Below are 18,736 nucleotides of genomic sequence, written 5' to 3'. Positions count from 1 at the left end.
GATGCTGAGGAGACCGTGGGCCCACTCCAGCCTCCCCCACTCACACTCCTGGCGCCTCCGCGGGGAGCTGGGAGGGGTGGGACAGCTGCCCCAGGTCGGGAGGGACGCGGAGGAGGGTCCGCCCCGATCCGGAGGGTGGGTCACGCACAAAGGGAGGCGCGGGGCTGTTCCCGGGAGGTCACAGAGGGACGGTGCGGGGCACCCCGAACGCCCTCCTAGCCAGTGCCCGGCGTCGGGTCCCCGGGCGTGGGAGGCTCCTAGGATGAGCAGGGAGGACGAGGTTGGCTAGGACGGCTGCCTGTGTTTTGGCGATGGGAACGCGCCGTGGGGGGTGCGGCGTGGCAGTGTTTTCCTGGTCCCCATCTGCTCCTCCCCTTTCTTTGTGGCGTTTGTCTCGTGCCCATTTGTCACTGTGTGTAAACTGTGGTCTGGGGTAAGACCTCTCGCCTCGGCTAACTCATTTAATGAAAGTCAGGTGCGGGCCTGTCTGTGAGTAGGGGGCGTGTGTGCGTCCTCAGGCCGGAGAATTAAAGACCCTCCTTTGTTTCCGGAGACGTAATGGTGTGTGTGTCACCTATGAAATGAGAGAATCAGAGATCATTAAAAAGGGTATGAGGAAAAAAGATGTATTACTCCATCAGATCGTCACCTCGTTCTGCCTCTGCTGTTTTTTCAAATAGTATTTCTTTGTTTCTTACTGTAAAAGCAGTGGATTAATTGAAAATATGCCTCTAGTCTCATATCTGTTTATCTAGAACACTTGGTTTTAGGGTTTAGTCAGTGGTCATATACTCATATATATGTACATGAAACTACCCTACATTACCAGTTAACTAAAATGCACTTTTTAGTTCATTGGTAATATGTCTATATAGTCATACTGGTCTATAGAAATACTCCAACATATCTAGGACACTCTTTTCTCTGCTTCTCTGTAAGGCAGATTTTGTTTCTTCCTGCCTCTCAATGTTAATAAGAACGTGGTCCAGCAGGTTCTCTTCACCTCTTTGCCTTTTTTTTTTTTTTTTTTTCCCCTTAATGCTTTGGCAAAGGGTTTTATTGCGTATTACCCTGGCATGCACCCTTGCTTTGATCTGAATTTCCCTGTGTTGTCGTCTGGTTATGCAGCCCAGCTCAATGGCTCCTCTTACAGGACTGCTGGAAAACAGAACACCTTTTATCATTGTCCTCATCCCTAGAGAAAAGAGGAAGCTCTGCAGGTTCCCACATACTTAGGCTCTGTGGAACTGACTTTGTTGTCTAGGTGAAGTTGTGAGGAGTCACAGCTGATGTGAACCAATTAAAAAGAAGCAATTGTAATACCACAGCTGTTCCTTGCTTTTTCACTTGGATCTTTTTCTCTTCTTAAACCAGATTTTGTAAGTTTTAGAAGATAGTGGGTTGCATTTTCAGTTTCTTTATTACCGTTATTATTTTACAGAGTGACAGGAAATTAGCTAAGCTCAGTTAATATAAGAAACATACCTCCAAAGCATTTTTATTATGATCTTTTGATTCAAAAATAGCAGCAATTAAAAAAAATTAAAAGGAACTCATTAGATGATATGCCTAATTGAATTGATTCAGTTTTAAGATTCTCTTTAAGATTATATTTTAATCACATGTATTTTAATTCCTGGTAGTTTTCAGTGCAAAATGAAATCTAAATGAAGCAGGCTTCTGCAGCATCTGTTTGTGTATGTTCCCTCTGAAAAAAAAACATTTGCTTTTAATTTGAAGGGGAAATTTTCCATTGGTTGGAACAGGATCCATTTTTCTTGGTTAAAATCTTACCTTATGTTAGCACGGTGAAATTCTTTAAAAAAAGTTAAAATTAATGAAAGACGATTTTTCAATTTGGAATTTTGGTTTTATGATGTAAGATCTAAATAAACTTTTAATATAAATGAACTTATACCTTTAAAAAATGAGGCCTTCATTAACTACATAAAGTAGTGTCACTAATATTGAAACAACCCCAGTGATTTATAAACTGCTTGCTTAGATTTTTTTCTTTTCTTTTTTTAGGAATCCCCTCAAAACAAATCATAAGGGGAAGTCTTAGATAAACAGAGTAGTATAACCGGAATTATCACTGAAATAGGCTTGCAAAGTACCACAATATTGTGGAACTTTAGTTTTGCAAGAGTGACTTTGCTATTGTTTGTATCAACAAAGGAAACTAAAAACATCTTGGCCTTGTTATTCAGCATTCTGTTAATCAAAATCTTTACCAACCTATAGTTTAGCATTTTTGTAGTATGATGACTGAAGAAAAATTCTAAAATAATATCTATGTCGTCAAAATAGGTTGTTATTTTAAATGATGTTTTAGTAATGAATATAATCTTTATATTCATTAGAAAGACTAATATTGTTGTGTTAGTGATGGTAATGGTATATATGATGACATTTTGTTACCCAAACTGGGATACATTATCCTCCTAGCATTTTCTATCAATAATTGCTTTCTGGAGGTCCCGTTGTGGCTCAGCAAGTTAAGAATCTGGCATCATCTCCATGAGAATGCAGGTTCAAGCCCTGGCCTCACTCAGTGGGTTAAGGATCCAGCATCGACGCAAGCTTTGGCTTAGGTCACAGATGCAGGCTCAGATCCCAAAGTTGCCATGGCTGTGGTGTAGGCTGACAGCTGCAGTTCCAATTTAACCCCTATCCCAGAAACTTAAATATGCCACAGGTGAGGCCCTAAAAAGAAAAAATAATAATAATTGCTTTCTGTTTCAGATGTTAGTTCTAAAATCAGTGATAAGGTAATATTATAATGTATTAGCATCTTAAACTTTATGAAATCCCCATTTTTTAGATTCAGGAATAGTCAAAAATCATTGGTTTCATATGGTTCAATCATTTTCAACTCTTAGCAGTTCTTTCTGTTGTTTACCTTTATATTTATTTCATTTTTAATGTTTAAACTGCTATTTCTTTATTTTTCCACCTTTGGATATTATCTTTTGAGTTCTATTTTGGAAGTTGAGGACTTGGTTGTCCCACACAACCATCCTTCCATCCTCCATATTCATATCTATACTTTACAGTTCCTAGTTAGGTCAGTATTTATATGACTATTAGAGTGTAGCTGTAATTCACAGATGAGCCATGTAAGATACATATTACATGGAGTTCCCTTTGTGGTTCAGTGGTAACCAACCCAACTAGTATCCATGAGGATGCCTGTTCAATAGTTGGCCTTATTCAGTGGGTTAAGTATCTGGCAAGCTGTGAGCTGTGGTGTAGGCCGCAGGTGCGGCTTAGATCTAGCATTCCTGTGGCTGTGGCATAGGCCACCAGCTATAGCTCCAATTTGACCCCTAACCTGTGAACTTCCATATGTTGCAGGTTGGACCCTAAAAAGACAAAAAAATAAAAAGATACATACTACATTTTCTTTCTTGTACAACTTTTGTTTCTCCTGAGTTAATTGCCACTTTTGTTTGGTTTTCATTTGCTTAGTTTTCTTAGCAGCAGTCACAAATTCATCCTCAAATTCTATGACAGAACTGATTATCTTTCAAAATTTTCAGATAAGCTCTCCTTATCTGAAATTTTTTTTTTTTTTTTTTTTTTTGCTTTTTAGGACCATAGTTGCGGCACATGGAGGTTCCCAGGCTAGGGGTCCAATGGAAGCTACAGCTGCAACACCAGATCCTTAACCCACTGAGTGAGGCCAGGGATCAAACGCGCAACCTCATGGTTCCTAGTTGGATTTGTTTCCACTGCGCCATGACGGGAACTCCCTGCCTCGCTTCTTTTTCCTAGCTATATGAGAGGACTTCGCTTTTAAAAAAAAAAAAAAATCATCTTGAGAATTCTCTTTGCCTTCTTCCTGTATTGGGTCCTTAATTTCCTGGTTCCTGTGTCTTTCTTATTCTTAGTAGCTTCTTGAGAAAGGGCACTTATAAACTGAAATTCTTTCCTGGATTCAGAAGTTGCTTGTCTGAAAATGTCTGCATTTTACCCTCACACTTGTATGGTGGTTTACTTGGGTTGAAAATTAGTGTCCCTCTTTTGAAGGCTTCCAGTATTGCTGTTGAGAAGTACAGTGCCATTCTAATCCCCAATCCCTTTTTCCTCCCACTCTGGAAGATTTTAGGATTTTCTGTTAATCTCTGGTGTTCCTGACATTTTATGGTGTTCCTTGAAACATTTTTCTTTTTCTTTCCTTTTGCTCATAGGGCAGGTAATATTTTCCCCAAATGCCTAAGTACGTGTACATATAAACACACACAGACATAAATACCATCTCAGCCAATGTGCTATTCTTTATGTTGTTGACATACCTCCATCAAGAGGTGTGGTGTTTGTTTCCTTTTCTTGAACCTGTGCAGGCATAAATGCTCCCCATGGTGTTTTGAGCCTTGAGCCAATGTCATGGTTTAGGAGTAGAGATGGATGATCAAAAGCATTCACCTTGAAGAGGTGTTTTAATTTTTGGTTTTTTACTTTTAACTGGAAATATCCGTTAACACCAGAGAAAGTTTCGTCAACCATCTAAATGCCATCAGCTCTGGAATCAGCATGAAGACCATCAGCTGCATTTTTTAAAAATCCACCTTAGAAAGTGACACAACCATTCATAACCAAAAAGGAACAATCTGTAACCTTCGTGATTAAATATGTCATGACTAAATATGGCAAATACATTATTTGCAGGAATTTCTGTGATAAGAAAATGGAACAAATGGAGTTACATAGACCATGGCTTGTTTGGACATTGTCAGTGATTAGTGTTCATCTCATGGGTACATATTTTTTTTTAATTTTTTATTTATTGATTTTGTTTTTTAAGGCCGCACTTGTGGCATATGGAGGTTCTCAGGCTAGGGCCAATCTACATCATAGCCACAGCAATGCAGGATCCAAGCCACAACTGAGATCTGCACCATAGCTCACAGCAACACTGATCCTTAACCCACTGAACGAGGCCAGGGATCAAACCTGCATCCTCATGGGTACTAGTCAGTTTTATTACAATGGGAACTCCAATATTTTTTCTTTTTATGGTTGCAGCTGCAGCATATGGAAGTTCCCAGGCCAAGGGTCAAATTGGAGCTGCACAACTTGCATTTGTGCCCTTTCTCACATCCTCAGCAACTTTCTGGAGTACCACCAGCTCAGCATACACACATGCCCTGATATTGCCCATCTTTAAAAACAAAACAGGAGTTCCCACTGTGGCACTGTGGGTTAAAAACTCAACTGCAGCGGCTCAGGTTGCTGTGGAGGTGCTGGTTTAATTCCTGGCCTATAGCATTGGGTTAAAGAATCCAGCATTGCCACAGCTGTGGCATAGGTCATTGCTGCAACTTGGATTCAATCCTTGGCCCAGGAACTTCCATATGCCATAGGTGTGGCAATGAATAAATAGTTATTTTAAAAAACAGAACAAAAAATTATAACAAAATAACTTTCCCTTGACCTCATATCCATCCCCTTCTGTTTACCTTCATGGTTAAATGTCTCAAAAGAGTAGTCTATGTTTCCTCCCTACCCCCTCTGTACTATTTATCACTCTCTGAAATTCCATCATTGACTAAATTTTTTGTCTCTTACCTGTCACTGGAAAGTTGGCTGCAGGAAAGCAAGGAACTCATCTATCCTGTTTTCCACTGTGTTCCTAGGATAGTACCTGACACAAGTAGCTACTGAGTATAAAAAAAGACATAACTGACATTTTTAACCTAGTAGAGTAGCTCTTACTTTTTAAAAATTTTTAACAAGAAAATCAATTTTTGAAGTTCCTTGGTGGCTCAGTGGGTTAAGGATCTGGCACAGGGTTAGGGTTAGGGTTAGGGTGATATGGCACAGATTCCATCCCTGACCCAGGAACTTCTGCATACCATGAACATGGCCAAAAAAGAAAAAGTAATTTTCATGTATTTTTTAAATTGTTCTCTACTTTTTGCTATACTTAAGAGTTGAAAAAATTATGAAGACTCTGTTAATGACTGAATTTCCCCTATGTTACATTATACTTCATTCTTTCATAAGTGTAATTTAACATTGTCAGTCTTACACCTGCATCCTGGAGTCAGACTTCTTGGAGTTAAATTCTAGTTCTTTCACTTTTTGTCATGTAAATTGGGCAGTTTTCCTAACCTCTCTGTTTCCTCAGCTAAAAGGTGGAAATAAGAACAGTACCCAACTCATATGCTGGTTGTGTGGGCCAAATGAGATTACATATAAAATGCTAAACTCAGTACTTTGGTATGAGGGTTAATGCAATGAAAAATAATTATAAGTATTGTTTGTATATCCTTTTATAGTTTCTAATATTTTATCTGACTTGGTCACTGTAATATTTTTGTTTGGAGTACTTATATCTCCTGCAGTGTACTGGGCTGTAAGCATGACTCTCCTGTTTTTATTGTTTTGGGGGTTTTTCATTTGTTTGTTTTTGTCTTTTTAGGGTCACACTCGCATGGCATATGGAAGTTCCCAGGCTAGGGGTCAAATCAGAGCTGCAGCTCCTGACCTATACCACAGCCACATCAACACCAGATCCAAGCCACATCTGTGACCTGTGCTGCAGCTGTGGCAATGCCTGATCCTTAACCCACTGAGCAGGGCCAAGGATTGAACCCATATCCTCATGGATACTAGTGAGATTCTTAACTCGCTAAGCCACAACGGGAACTCCATGACTCTTCTGTTTTTAGTTTTGTGATTTTTTTTTTTTCTGATTCTTTGCCCCTCTGTTCCCCAGATTACCCCACATGATAGATTGGTTAAATGATCTACAGTTGACAGATGAGCACCTTATAGCACTTCTCAGCGATTTGATCATTTGATAAATTGTTTTGATCACTTGATGAAATATTTTTATTTCAAACCAAGCTCTATTCTTTGTTTATTTGGCTTGCCTAGAGGTAAGCTTTCTTCTTCGTATTATTCCTCATTAAGTTTTCTTATTTCTGGAGGCGGAAGTTTTAAAACACCCAGTACATCATCAACAGATCTTTTTTTTTTTTTTTAATCAACAGATTTTTTTTTTTTTTTTAAGCAGCTAAAGGTACTGTTCTTTTACTAGCTAGATGGGAAGATAAATATATGTAGCAATACAAAATCCACTCTGAGGGATGAAGTCAAGCTCTGTAGAAGCTTAAAGTAGGGAGAGAGCCCTGTCCTGCCAGCCTTAAGGGATTCTTAAAACTTTTCTGCTTGTTAAATTGTCTATTCCCCTTATTATCTGTATTTACTTTTATTTTGAAAGTTTGCTTAATAATCATGAGGATAGTTTTGATTTTAAGTTAGATAATATACAAGCTAAAATTGAGAGCAATTTTTAATTTTAGAAATTGTTTCTTGAAGTAATTGACTCTGCCCCCTTTCTTTTCTTATATGAATAGGCAGTGGTGATTCCACCAATTATCTGAGCATTTCAGACATCAGAGTGTAGTGTTGGGTAAATTTAGGGTTCGAAAAGAATGCCAGATGGTTTGAAGGAATTGTGAGCCCTCCAACTAGTGCAGTCCGTTGAAAGCCAGCTGGCTGAGCCTCATCTGCTCTGGAGGTAGGAACCAGACATTTCATTCTATGCCAGCTGGCCCAGGAGCAACCGGCCAGTGGCCTTACTTTTGGTTGGCCATGCCTGGGAAAGCCAGCCTGAGCCTGAAGGACAGTATGATAGCAGACAGTTGCTCTGCACCTCCATGATGCTTGAGTTGGAGTAAGCCTGAGTGGCAAGGAAAGGAAGCCATTTTTCAATGGCTAGCTTTGCAAGTGAACCTAGCATTATTGCAAGTGACCCTTGTGTTAAGTTGTGATTTTGCTCGGAAAACTTGTGATGTAACTTAAATTTTTATGGATTTAATATGGTTAGGTGTATTAGAGTTGCTTACTTCTGAAGGAACTATAGGGAATGTTTTATCTTATAAATAACTTCCAGTTTGCCTGCTTTTCACTTGTTCTTGTTTTCATTAATTGACTCTTTATGAAGAGGGGTTTGCCTCTTCCTTTCATGTTCTTATTCTAAAGTTTTTGTCATTTGCATTAGTAAAAATCTCCACCTTGTCATAAAACTTATTCCTATAAACCATAGGCTTCTGTAAAACATTAATTATGTGCATAGTCTTAAAAGTCTCTGTCTCATTTTGTATGTTATTATGTTTTCCTAACTATATGGGTATTTTTTATCAAATACAGTTCTTCCATTAGCAAATATAATGTCATAGTAATTGAGAACAAAGAAGTACAAATATGGTACTACAGATATAATGAGCACTCCGTTCATTTGAGGAAATGTTTATTGAATTCTCAAAGTTAATAACTGCATTATAGTCTATCAATATGTTTTATGATACCTATACTTATTTTAAATTTAGAGATTGAATGGTACTGTATTACGTGTTTGTTAAGTTCTTCTGGGCAAACCAAAAAATTATGAATTACCTGTGTCTCTTTATTGTTCTTTCCCAACTCTGAGCATGAAAAATTTTGCTCAGTGGTATAAAATCTAGGTATCATATCCAAATAGGCTCTTCACCTTGGACTGAAAGAGAAAGGTTGACAAATAATAAAACACCAAATTATGAGCTAATATAGTTTATGGGGAACTGGTGGGAGGGTAAATCAAAGGTGTAGGATTTCACTGTTTTCCTTTAGTGCGAAAGAAATTGCAAAACTTCATCAGAGATATGTTGACAATCTCATGTGTGGCTATAAGTAAAGAAAAGTTTTCACTTAAACTTATTGATTGTCCCTAAAAATAGGCCAGAAGAAATCTTGTAGTGAGATTTTTTTTTTAATCATAGAATGGTAGTATATCAATAACCAGAAAATATTATACCCAGAAAATCATCTTTCTCATTAGCTAACCTATACTAAAATTTTTTATGTTAGTATCATTACATGCATGGTTTTTTTTTTTTATTGCCAGAAGTTTATTTCCGATAAAATGAATCTTTAAAGAATAATATTTCAAAGTACATGCATTGTTTATTTACTCCTCACAGCAGCCCTCAAAGGATTGTTTACGGATGATAAAACAAAAGGTCAACAGAAAGAATCTATCAGGTTCACAAGGTCAGGGCCAGGTTTAGAACCCAGCCTTCCTCCTCCAACCCACAATGTGTCTCAGTTGATATTGTCAGTTTTCGCAAGAATACAGCTCTTTGCTATTCAGATGCTATCTTGCACTGGCACTTTTGGAAGACTACCAATAAAGAAAATTCAGAAACTTTTGCAGAAAATGGCTAGAGAATAAGGAAAGATATGGCGAGCATCTACATTTTTATCTCTTCTGTTACTCTTGAACTAATTAACTATTGCAGAACTACTGCAGTAAATAAAAGTGAGATAAATTCAAATTCCCTCATGGCCTAGCAGGATAAGGATCCAACTCTGTCACTGGTATGTCTCTGGTTACAGCTGGGGCATGCATGGGTTTGATCCCTGGCCTGGTAACTTCCACATGTTGCAGGCACAGCCCCCCCAAAAAAGTTAGGTAAATAAAAATGATTTGTTAGGATGGGGCAAAGAGACTGTGTAGTTTCCTAGCATTGCTATAACAAATTACCACAAAACTTATGACCTGTTTTGAGAAATTTATTCTCAAATTTTGAGATGACCTATGAGAGAAATTTATTCTCTCACAGTTCTGGAGGCCATGAGTCTGAAATCAAGTGTCAGCAAGGCACTTTGATTCTTCTCCAAGGAAGGAGAGAATCCTTCCTTGCTTCTTCCAGCTTTTGGTGGCTCCAAACATTCCTTAGCTTGTGGCTAGATAACTCTTAATCTCTGCTTCCATGTTCATATGGTCTTTTCTTTTTTCTCTCTCTATAAAGTTACTATCATTAGGTTTAGGATCCATCTGGCTAATCCAAAGCTCACAACATTCAGTTCCAAATGCAGCTATGAATTCTGTTTTCTGTGTTTCAGTTCTCTATTTTAGTTCACTACCACCATCTATTTAGAACTCCAGAATTATATAAAAGCACGACATAGTTCTAAGGGGAGGAAACAGCTGTATTCATAAAACATTTTTTGTTAATGTATTCTGTAAAACTACTTGTGCCATGGGTTATCAGTAGGATAACCTACCTCAGGAATAAAACTATATTTCATGTCCGTCTTAATCTGATCATTCTGCTATAATAAAATCCCATAGCCTAGGTGTCTTACAAACAACAGAAATTTCTCATAGTTCTGGAAGCTGGGAGATTAGGGCCCCAGCAGGTTCAGTGTTGGGTGAGGGCCCACTTTGTGGTGCATAGACAGTACTTTTCACTGTCTCTGCTCTGTCTTCCCATGGTGGGAGGGGTAAGGAAGCTACCTGGGGCCTTTTTTATTGGGGCCTCCTTTATGCTGTGGGTGTGGCAAAAATATATATTGCTCTCTTATAAAATTCAGCCAGACTGTGACGTCTTTGCTCAAAGAATAGCTTCCTTTCTCCTGGAAAATATAACATGTCTTCTGGGTTCAGCTCTGGTTATATAACCTTTGCTGAATGAAGATATGAGTTATTTTAAATCTACTTGAAATTAGAGTTCTTTCAGTCTTGAGATCTTGATCCTATTACCATGTCCCACTATGTGTGCAGGCTCTTCTTGATATGCTTCCCCAGCCCCCCAAAACAAAACTGTTCAATGAGCATCTGTAAAGTTCCTAAAAACAAACAAACAAAAAGCTTCTTAGTATCATCTAAATAGATAAACCTTATTCAGGTTTTCCTGATTGTCTCAAGGATATTTTTTTCAAAGCTGGTTTGTTTATGCCAGGATTCAAAGTTCACAAATCACATTTGGTCATCTTGTCTCTCATGCCTATTTTGATCTAGGGCAGTACCTCTTCCCTCCATCTCTCTTCACTTTTTTATGTGTGTCATGGACTAGTTGCAGGAACCAGGTCAGTTGTCCTGTAGAATTTCTCACATTTGGGATTTGTTCGCTTCATCGCAGCATCAGTTTGTTGCTCTGATCCCTGTATTTTCTACAAATGGAAGTTAGCTCCAGAGGCTTGATTAAAACAGATTTAAGTTTTTTGGCAAGAATGCTTAGGAGATGCTTGATACTGCATCACATGCAAAGGCCTATTGTGTCTGGCTACCCCACTTTAAGTGATGCTAAAAAACCTCACTGATGGTCATATCAGTATCAGATATTTCATCCTTTGTGGCAAAATGGTGATTTTCTTTTCTTTTTTTTGTCTTTTTGCTATTTCTTTGGGCCGCTCCCGCGGCATATGGAGGTTCCCAGGCTAGGGGTCCAATCGGAGCTGTAGCCACCAGCCCACACCACAGCCACAGCAATGCAGGATCCAAGCTGCGTCTGCAACCTACACCACAGCTCACGGCAACACCAGATTGTTAACCCACTGAGCAAGGCCAGGGATCAAACCCGCAACCTCATGGTTCCTAGTCGGATTCGTTAACCACTGCACCACGACGGGAACTCCAAAACGGTGATTTTCTTATCCTGTCCTCTTTTCTACATTTATTAGCAGGAATTCGGTAAAGAAGACCTTTATCTCATCAACTAAGATGGGTGTTACTTTGAAATACATTTTGTATGAAAGACTGTTAAGTAGTCTTATACTGTTAGGTTCTTGATAAAAGATAATGAGTTTGGAGTTCCCGTTGTGGCTCAACAACAAACCCGACAGATATCCATGAGGATGCAGGTTCAATACTTGGCCTCACTCAGTAGGTTAAGGATCTGGCATTTCCGTGAGCTGTGGTGTAAGTTTCACACTCTGCTCAGATTGGCATGGCTGTGGGCTGTGGCTGTGGCTAGCAGCTGTAGCTCTGATTCTGCCCCCAGCCTGGCAACTTCCATATGCTGCAGGTGTGGCCCTAAAAAAAGAGTTTGAATCAGAATAAAAGGAATTGAGTCAATCTTTTGTTTTAATGAATGTTACAGTGAAATCCTGAGTACTGTAGCAAAAAGTGAATGATTGCTTTTCTTTTACAGTTGAGAATGTATACTCCAGTTGCTCTGAAAGTCAAAGGTAGAGATAAATGGAAGTCTTTTATGAATTAGAATCAAGCAGTTGAAGGGATACTAACTAGATTAGAATTTAAAAATTGGAGGGGAACATAGCCAATATTTCATAATAACTATAAATGGAGTATAACCTTTAAAAGCTGTGAATCATTGTATTATAATCCTGTAACTTATATAATATTGTACATCAACTCTACTTCAAATTTTTAACTAATTAATTTGTAAAACCTGGGAGATTTCCAGAGGCAGTACGGCCTAGGCTTTGAATGTCTGATCCATTTATTCTTCTTAGACTGGGCTTTTTGCACATGTATATTCCTAAGGTGTTGTCACTGTTTTCATGAAATTGTATGTAGACTAAAGAAAGAAATCAACATTATGTATTATAGAATTAATGCTTAAATATCTTTAAAGGCAATGAGAATTCTTCATTGAATATCACTCTTTTTCTTTAAATTGTACTTTATGAGAAAGAGTCCTTTGATCATCATTTCTCATTATACCTCTTATTTAACTTCATATCTGCATTCTTATTTAGTAAAATTACTGAATAAAGTCATGTGAATATAGAGCCTTACTTATTTTTCCTGCTCTATTTTACCTTAAGCCTGTTATTTTTGTCTTCTGAATCTGTGTATTCTATGAAGAGTAACCATAATATCAAATGCAAATTAAACAGGTCACAAGTTCCCTTCATGGCTCAGTGGAAACGAACTTAACTAGTATCCAGAGGACATGGATTCAATCACTGGCCTCTCTCAGTGGGTTAAAGATCCCGTGTAGCTGTGAGCTGTGGTGTAGGTAGCAGATGCGGCTCAGATCCCACGTTGCTATGGCTGTGACATAGGCTGGCAGCTACAGCTCCGATTCAATCCCTAGCCTGGGAACTTCCATATGCCTCGGGTACAGCCCTAAAAAGACAAAAAGAAAAGAAAGAAAATTAAACAGGTCAGTGTTCTTAGCATAGTGACCATCTCTAGACAGCCTCTAATCATATTTGAGAAAGCCATTAAACATATGTGCTAGTATGATTTCTCCAGAGGCAAACTCTTACTAGGATTATACTGTTTATTTTAAAACAATAATACTGCGGGTCTTTTCTGAAAGGTAAAACATGTTTTTTAAAGGGATGCCTCAAAATAACCACAGATAATATCAATATACTTATTTTTAGTCAGTTGAGCTGATTATTCCTCAACAGGACTCCAAAATGGTTTTAGTGCTGAAAATTACATTTTCCTACCTATTGAATTAAAACAGATGCTTATGGAACACCTACTCTGCGCAAGTCAATAAGCTAGGTAGGATCGATTTCACTATTCAGATAAAGATAGAAAGTATGTACTTATTTTTTCCAAAGAACCCTCTAGGAAGTTGTGTTTCAACTGTAATTGCCTCCTTCCCTTCATTTAATGCAGCCAGAAACCCCTGGACATGGGTCCCACCATGCAGCCTTTGTCCAGTTCCCTTGTTTGTTAAGTGCTGTGTGGACTAGAAAGTGGTATGGAGCCCAGGGATTAGTTAGAGTTGAAGCTGTTCTCCTTAGAGGCGGCAAAGCTTGTATATTCTGTCTTCTGGCAGACGCAAGAGTAGTTTTTGTCTTTTTGGAATATTGCAATTATTTTATCCAGTATGCTGCTTGGATTTATTGTCTTACCTTTATTTGTGTAAATAAATGTTTATTGAGTATCTTTTTATTGTTCAGTCTAAATTTGTAAAAATCCCACATCTCATGGTAAGACACTCCTGTTGAGTAACTCCACGACATTTAATGAAGTTAAGGTAGTCACTTCTGAATTTATTAGATATGAAGTTGTAATATAAGCATTCTTTTTCTGACACTTTACATGTTATCTGACTTAAAAGTTCCTGTAAAGCTGAAGAAAGTTGGCTCCTCATGAGGAATTTCAGGACTTTTTTCAGGCTAAGATAACTAACTGCAAATGAAGTGAAATCAGTAGAGCAGAGGCTGCATTTAAATTTTATTCAGACTAAATTCCAACTCTTGAAAACCTGACTGTATATTTTTGACAGTAAGTTACAAGTTTATTTTCATAAAGACAAGAAAGAGGTAAGACGATATAGTGAAAAGCATGTGGGATTTAAGTAATTCTGGCCTTACTACCTGTTAACTGTGTGGCTGTGATGTACTACCTGTCTTAGCCTCAAAGGAGTTAATTATAATGGAATGCTTCCGAGTTATAGACTTTATAATTGAATAACTTCAGAGTTATTGTGATTTATCTCCTTTAATAAAGTCCTCTTCTAATGGTTGTTGTTAAGACAAAGGGTGGGACAATGGAAAGAGTGAACACAACAGTCTTTGCTGTATCTCAGTTTTCTCCTTTTCATAAATACAAGACCAGTTAAACTGCCATTTTAGCCTGACTGCCTAGCTGTGGCTGGTTAGATAGAGGTTACATTCTAGTGGTGGTCAGATGATATAAAAAATTGTTGCTACTTTCCTTTACTGAGTGCTTCCTTAAATTTTTTAGGGGATTCTGGTTATGTCTCCCCCCCCCCCCCCCCACTATGCAGCAAGGGGATCAAGTTACCCTTACATGTATACATTTTTTTCCCTACCCTTTGTTCTGTTGCAATATGACAGAACTAGACATAGTTCTCAATGCTACTCAGCAGGATCTCCTTGTAAATCTATTCTTTTTTTTTTCTTTTTTTTGTCTTTTTGCCATTTTTCTTGGGCCGCTCCCGTGGCATATGGAGGTTTCCAGGCTAGGGGTCCAATCGGAGCTGTAGCCACTGGCCTACGCCAGAGCCACAGCAACGTGGGATCCGAGCCGCGTCTGCAACCTACACCACAGCTCAGGGCAACGCAGGATCGTTAACCCACTGAGCAAGGGCAGGGACCGAACCCGCAACCTCATGGTTCCTAGTCGGATTCTTCGTTAACCACTGCGTCACAACGGGAACTCCCATCCTTGTAAATCTATTCTAAGCTGTATCTGATAACCCCAAGCTCCCCATCCCTCCCGCTCCCTCCCTCTCCCATCAGGCAGCCACAAGTCTATTTTCGAAGTCTATGATTTTCTTTTCTGTGGAGATGTTCATTTGTGCTGGATATTAGATTCCGGTTATAAGTGATATCATATGGTATTTGTCTTTGTCTTTCTGACTCATTTCACTCAGTATGAGATTCTCTAGTTCCATCCATGTTGCTGCAAATGGCATTATGTCATTCTTTTTTATGGCTGAGTAATATTCCATTGTGTATATATATCACATCTTCCTAATCCAATCTGGATATGTCATATGTCATTTTTGATGGTAATCTTTTTTCTTTTTCATTCTTTCTTTCTTTTTTTTTTTTTTTTTCTGTTTTTAGGGCTGCACCTGCAGCATGTGGAAGTTCCCAGGCTAGGGGTAGAATCAGAGCTGCAGCTGCCAGCCGCAGCTGCAGCCACAGCCACAGCTATGCCAGATACAAGCCACGTCTGGAACCTATACCACAGCTCACAGCAACTCCAGATCTTTAACCCACTGAGTGAGGCCCTGGGATTGAACATGTATCCTCATGGATACTAGTTAGGTTTGTTGTTGCTGAGCCACAACAGGAACTCCCATCTCATGGTTATCTTAAATCAGTTTTCTTCCCCTTCCCTTTTTTTTTTTTTAAGGAAGTAACTTTTTAAAAATTGAGGTGTAGTTGATTTACAATATTATATTGGTTTCAGATGTACAACATAGTGATTCAGAATTTTCATAGATTATATGCCGTTTAAAGTTATTATAAAATATTGGCTATATTCTGTGTGCTGTACAACTGTACCTTATTTCTTTTATACATAGTAGTTTGTAGCTCTTAATCCCCTGTTCCTGTCTTGCCCCGGCTTCTTCCCTCTCCCCACCGGTAGCTGCAAGTTTGTTCTTTACATCTGTGAGTCTGTTTCTGTTATGTTGTATTTACTAGTTTGTTGTATTTTTTTAGATTTCACATATAAGTGATAACATACAGTGTTTGTCTTTCTCTGTCTGACTTATTTCACTTAGCATAATATCCTACAAGTCCATCTATGTAGTTGCAGATGGTAAGATTTTATTCTTTTTCATGGATGAGTAGTTCATATAAACCACATCTTCTTTATCCATTCCTCTGTTGATGTACACTTTAGGTTAGTTCCATATCTTGGCTATCATAAATGATGCTGCTGTGAATGTTGGGGTATATGTATCTTTTTTAATTAGTGTTTTTGGGATTTTTTTGGGTAAATACCCAAGAGTGGAATTATTGGATCTTACAGTAGTTCTATTTTTAGCTTTTGGAGAAACCGCCATACTGTTTTCCATAGCAGCTGCACAAATTTGCATTCCCACCAACAGGGTACAAAGGTTCTCTTTTTTCCACATCCTCGCCAACACTTGTTGTTTGTGATCTTTTTAATGATAGCTGTTCTTACAGGTGTGAGGTGATATCTCACTATAGTTTTGATGTATATTTCTCAGATGATTAGCACTGTTGAGTATCTTTTTATGTGCCTGGTGGCCATCTGTATGTTTTTTTTGAAAAAAAGATCTTCATGTCTTTTGCCCATTTCTTAATCAGATTGTTTGGTTTGGTTTTGATGTTGAGTTATATGAGCTGTTTATATATTTTGGGTATTTGTCGCTTATTGATTGTGTCATTGCAAATATTTTCTCCCATTCAGTAGGCTGTCTTTTCGTTTTGTTGTGATGGTTTCCTTTACTGTGTAAAAACTTTTAAGTTTAATTAGGTCCCATTTGCTTACTTTTGCTTTTGTTTCCTTTGCCTTAGAAGACAGATCAAAAAAAATATTGCTACAATTTATGTCAAAGAGTAGTTCTGCCTATGTTTTCTTCTAGGAGTTTTATGGTTTCCAGTATTAGTTACATTTAGATCTTTAATCAATTTTGAGTTTGTTTTTGTATATGGTGTGAGAAAATGTTTTAATTTCATTCTTTTACCTGTAGCTGTCCTGTCTTCCCAGCACCACTTATTGAAGAGACCATCTTTTCCCCATTGTATATTCTTTCCTCCTTTGTCATAGGTTAATTGACTGTAAGTGTGTGGGTTTATTTTGGGGCTCTTTATTCTATTCCATTGATCTGTATGTCTGTTTTGTGCCAGTAGTATACTCTTTTGATTAATGTAGCTTTGTAGTACAGTCTCAAGTCAGGGTGCATGGTACTTCCAGCTGTGCTCTTTCTTCTCAAGATTGCTTTGGCTACTCAGGGTCTTTTGTGATTCCATACATATTTTAGGATTATTCTAGTTCTGTGAAAAATGCCATTGACATTTTTTGATAGGGATTGCATTGAATCTGTAGATTGCCTTCAACAGTGTGGTCATTTTAACAATATTAATTCTTTCAATCCATGGACATGGTATATCTTTACATTTGTTTGTGTTGTCTTTAATTTCTTTCAACAGTGTATTATAGTTTTCTAACTACAAGTGTTTTACCTTCTTAGATTTATTCCTAGGTATTTTATTCTTTTTAATACTATGGTAAATGGGGTTGTTTTCTTAATTTCTCTTTCTGATAGTTTTTGGTAGTATATAGAAATGCAATAGATTAATTTTGTATCCTATAACTTTACCAAATGCATTAATGAGCTCTAGTAGTTTTTTTGGTGGCATCTTTAGGATTTTCTATGTACTACAGTATCAAGTCATCCACAAAAGTTTTACCTCTTCCTTCCCAATTTGGATTCCTTTTATTGTCTGATTGCTGTGGGTAGGACTCCTTCCCCCACCACCACCCCTGTTTTTGTTTTTGGGGGTTTGTTTGGCCACACCAATAGCATGTGGAAATTCCTGGGTCATGGATCAAATCCACACCACAGGTTAACGATCTGGCATTGCCGTGAGCTGTGGTGTGGGTTGCAGATGCAGTTCGGATCCTGCGTTGCTGTGGCTCTGGCGTAGGCCGATGGCTACAGCTCCGATTGGACCCCTAGCCTGGGAACCTCCATATGCTGCAGGAGTGGCCCAAAGAAATAGCAAAAAAAAAAAAAAAAAAAAAAGACGAAAAAAAAAAATCCACACCACAGCTGTAACCAGAGCCATAGAAGTAACAACACTGGATCATTAACCTGCTGAGCCATAAGGGAACTCCAAACACTGCAGTTGTTTTTTTTTCTTTTGGTGGGGGGCTATTTTGTTTTTTGTATTTTTTGGCCTTGCCCCTGGCATGAAGAAGTTTCCAGGCCAGGAATTAAACCTGCGCCACAGCAGTGACCTGAGCCAAGCAGTGACAATGCCACATCTTTAACCCACTGAGCCACCAGGGGAACCCCCCCACACACTTCTTAAACAGCTTTATTGAGACGTAATTTATATCCCATATATTTCATTTATTTAAATTTTACAATGCAGTGGCTTTTGGTATATTCACAAGGTTGTGCATCCATTATAACAATTAATTTTAGAACATTTTCATTATCACTATCCCCAAAAGAAATCCTACTCCCTTAGCCATCATTCCCCAATGCTGCCATACACTCCCCACACCCCTCCACACACATACCATTCCCCACCCTTAAGAAATCGCTAACATACTCTTTCTGTTTCTATATATTTGCCTGTTATGGTCTTTCATATAAATAGAATTATACAATATATGGTCCTTTGTGATGGGCTTCTTTTACCTAGCATGATGTTTTCATGATCTATCCATGTTCCTGTTTTATTACATTAAGATTCTGGAGTTGCCATTGTGGCTCAGCATGTTAAGAACCTGATGTTGTCTCTGTGAAGATGCAGATTTGATCCCTGCCTTCTTTCGGTGGATTAAAGA

General features: G+C 38.3%; 1 protein-coding gene across 3 annotated transcripts in view; it reads left to right on the top strand.

Moving 5' to 3' along the window:
• RNF24 (ring finger protein 24) overlaps positions 1-18,736 on the top strand; it is an 85,889-nt gene that overhangs the window by 182 nt on the left and 66,971 nt on the right. The gene's annotated exons all lie outside the window — the stretch shown is intronic.

Source organism: Phacochoerus africanus, chromosome 3 (genome assembly GCF_016906955.1).
Source record: "Phacochoerus africanus isolate WHEZ1 chromosome 3, ROS_Pafr_v1, whole genome shotgun sequence".
In the NCBI taxonomy this organism is placed as follows: domain Eukaryota; kingdom Metazoa; phylum Chordata; class Mammalia; order Artiodactyla; family Suidae; genus Phacochoerus; species Phacochoerus africanus.
This window is presented reverse-complemented; position numbering and strand designations above follow the sequence as displayed.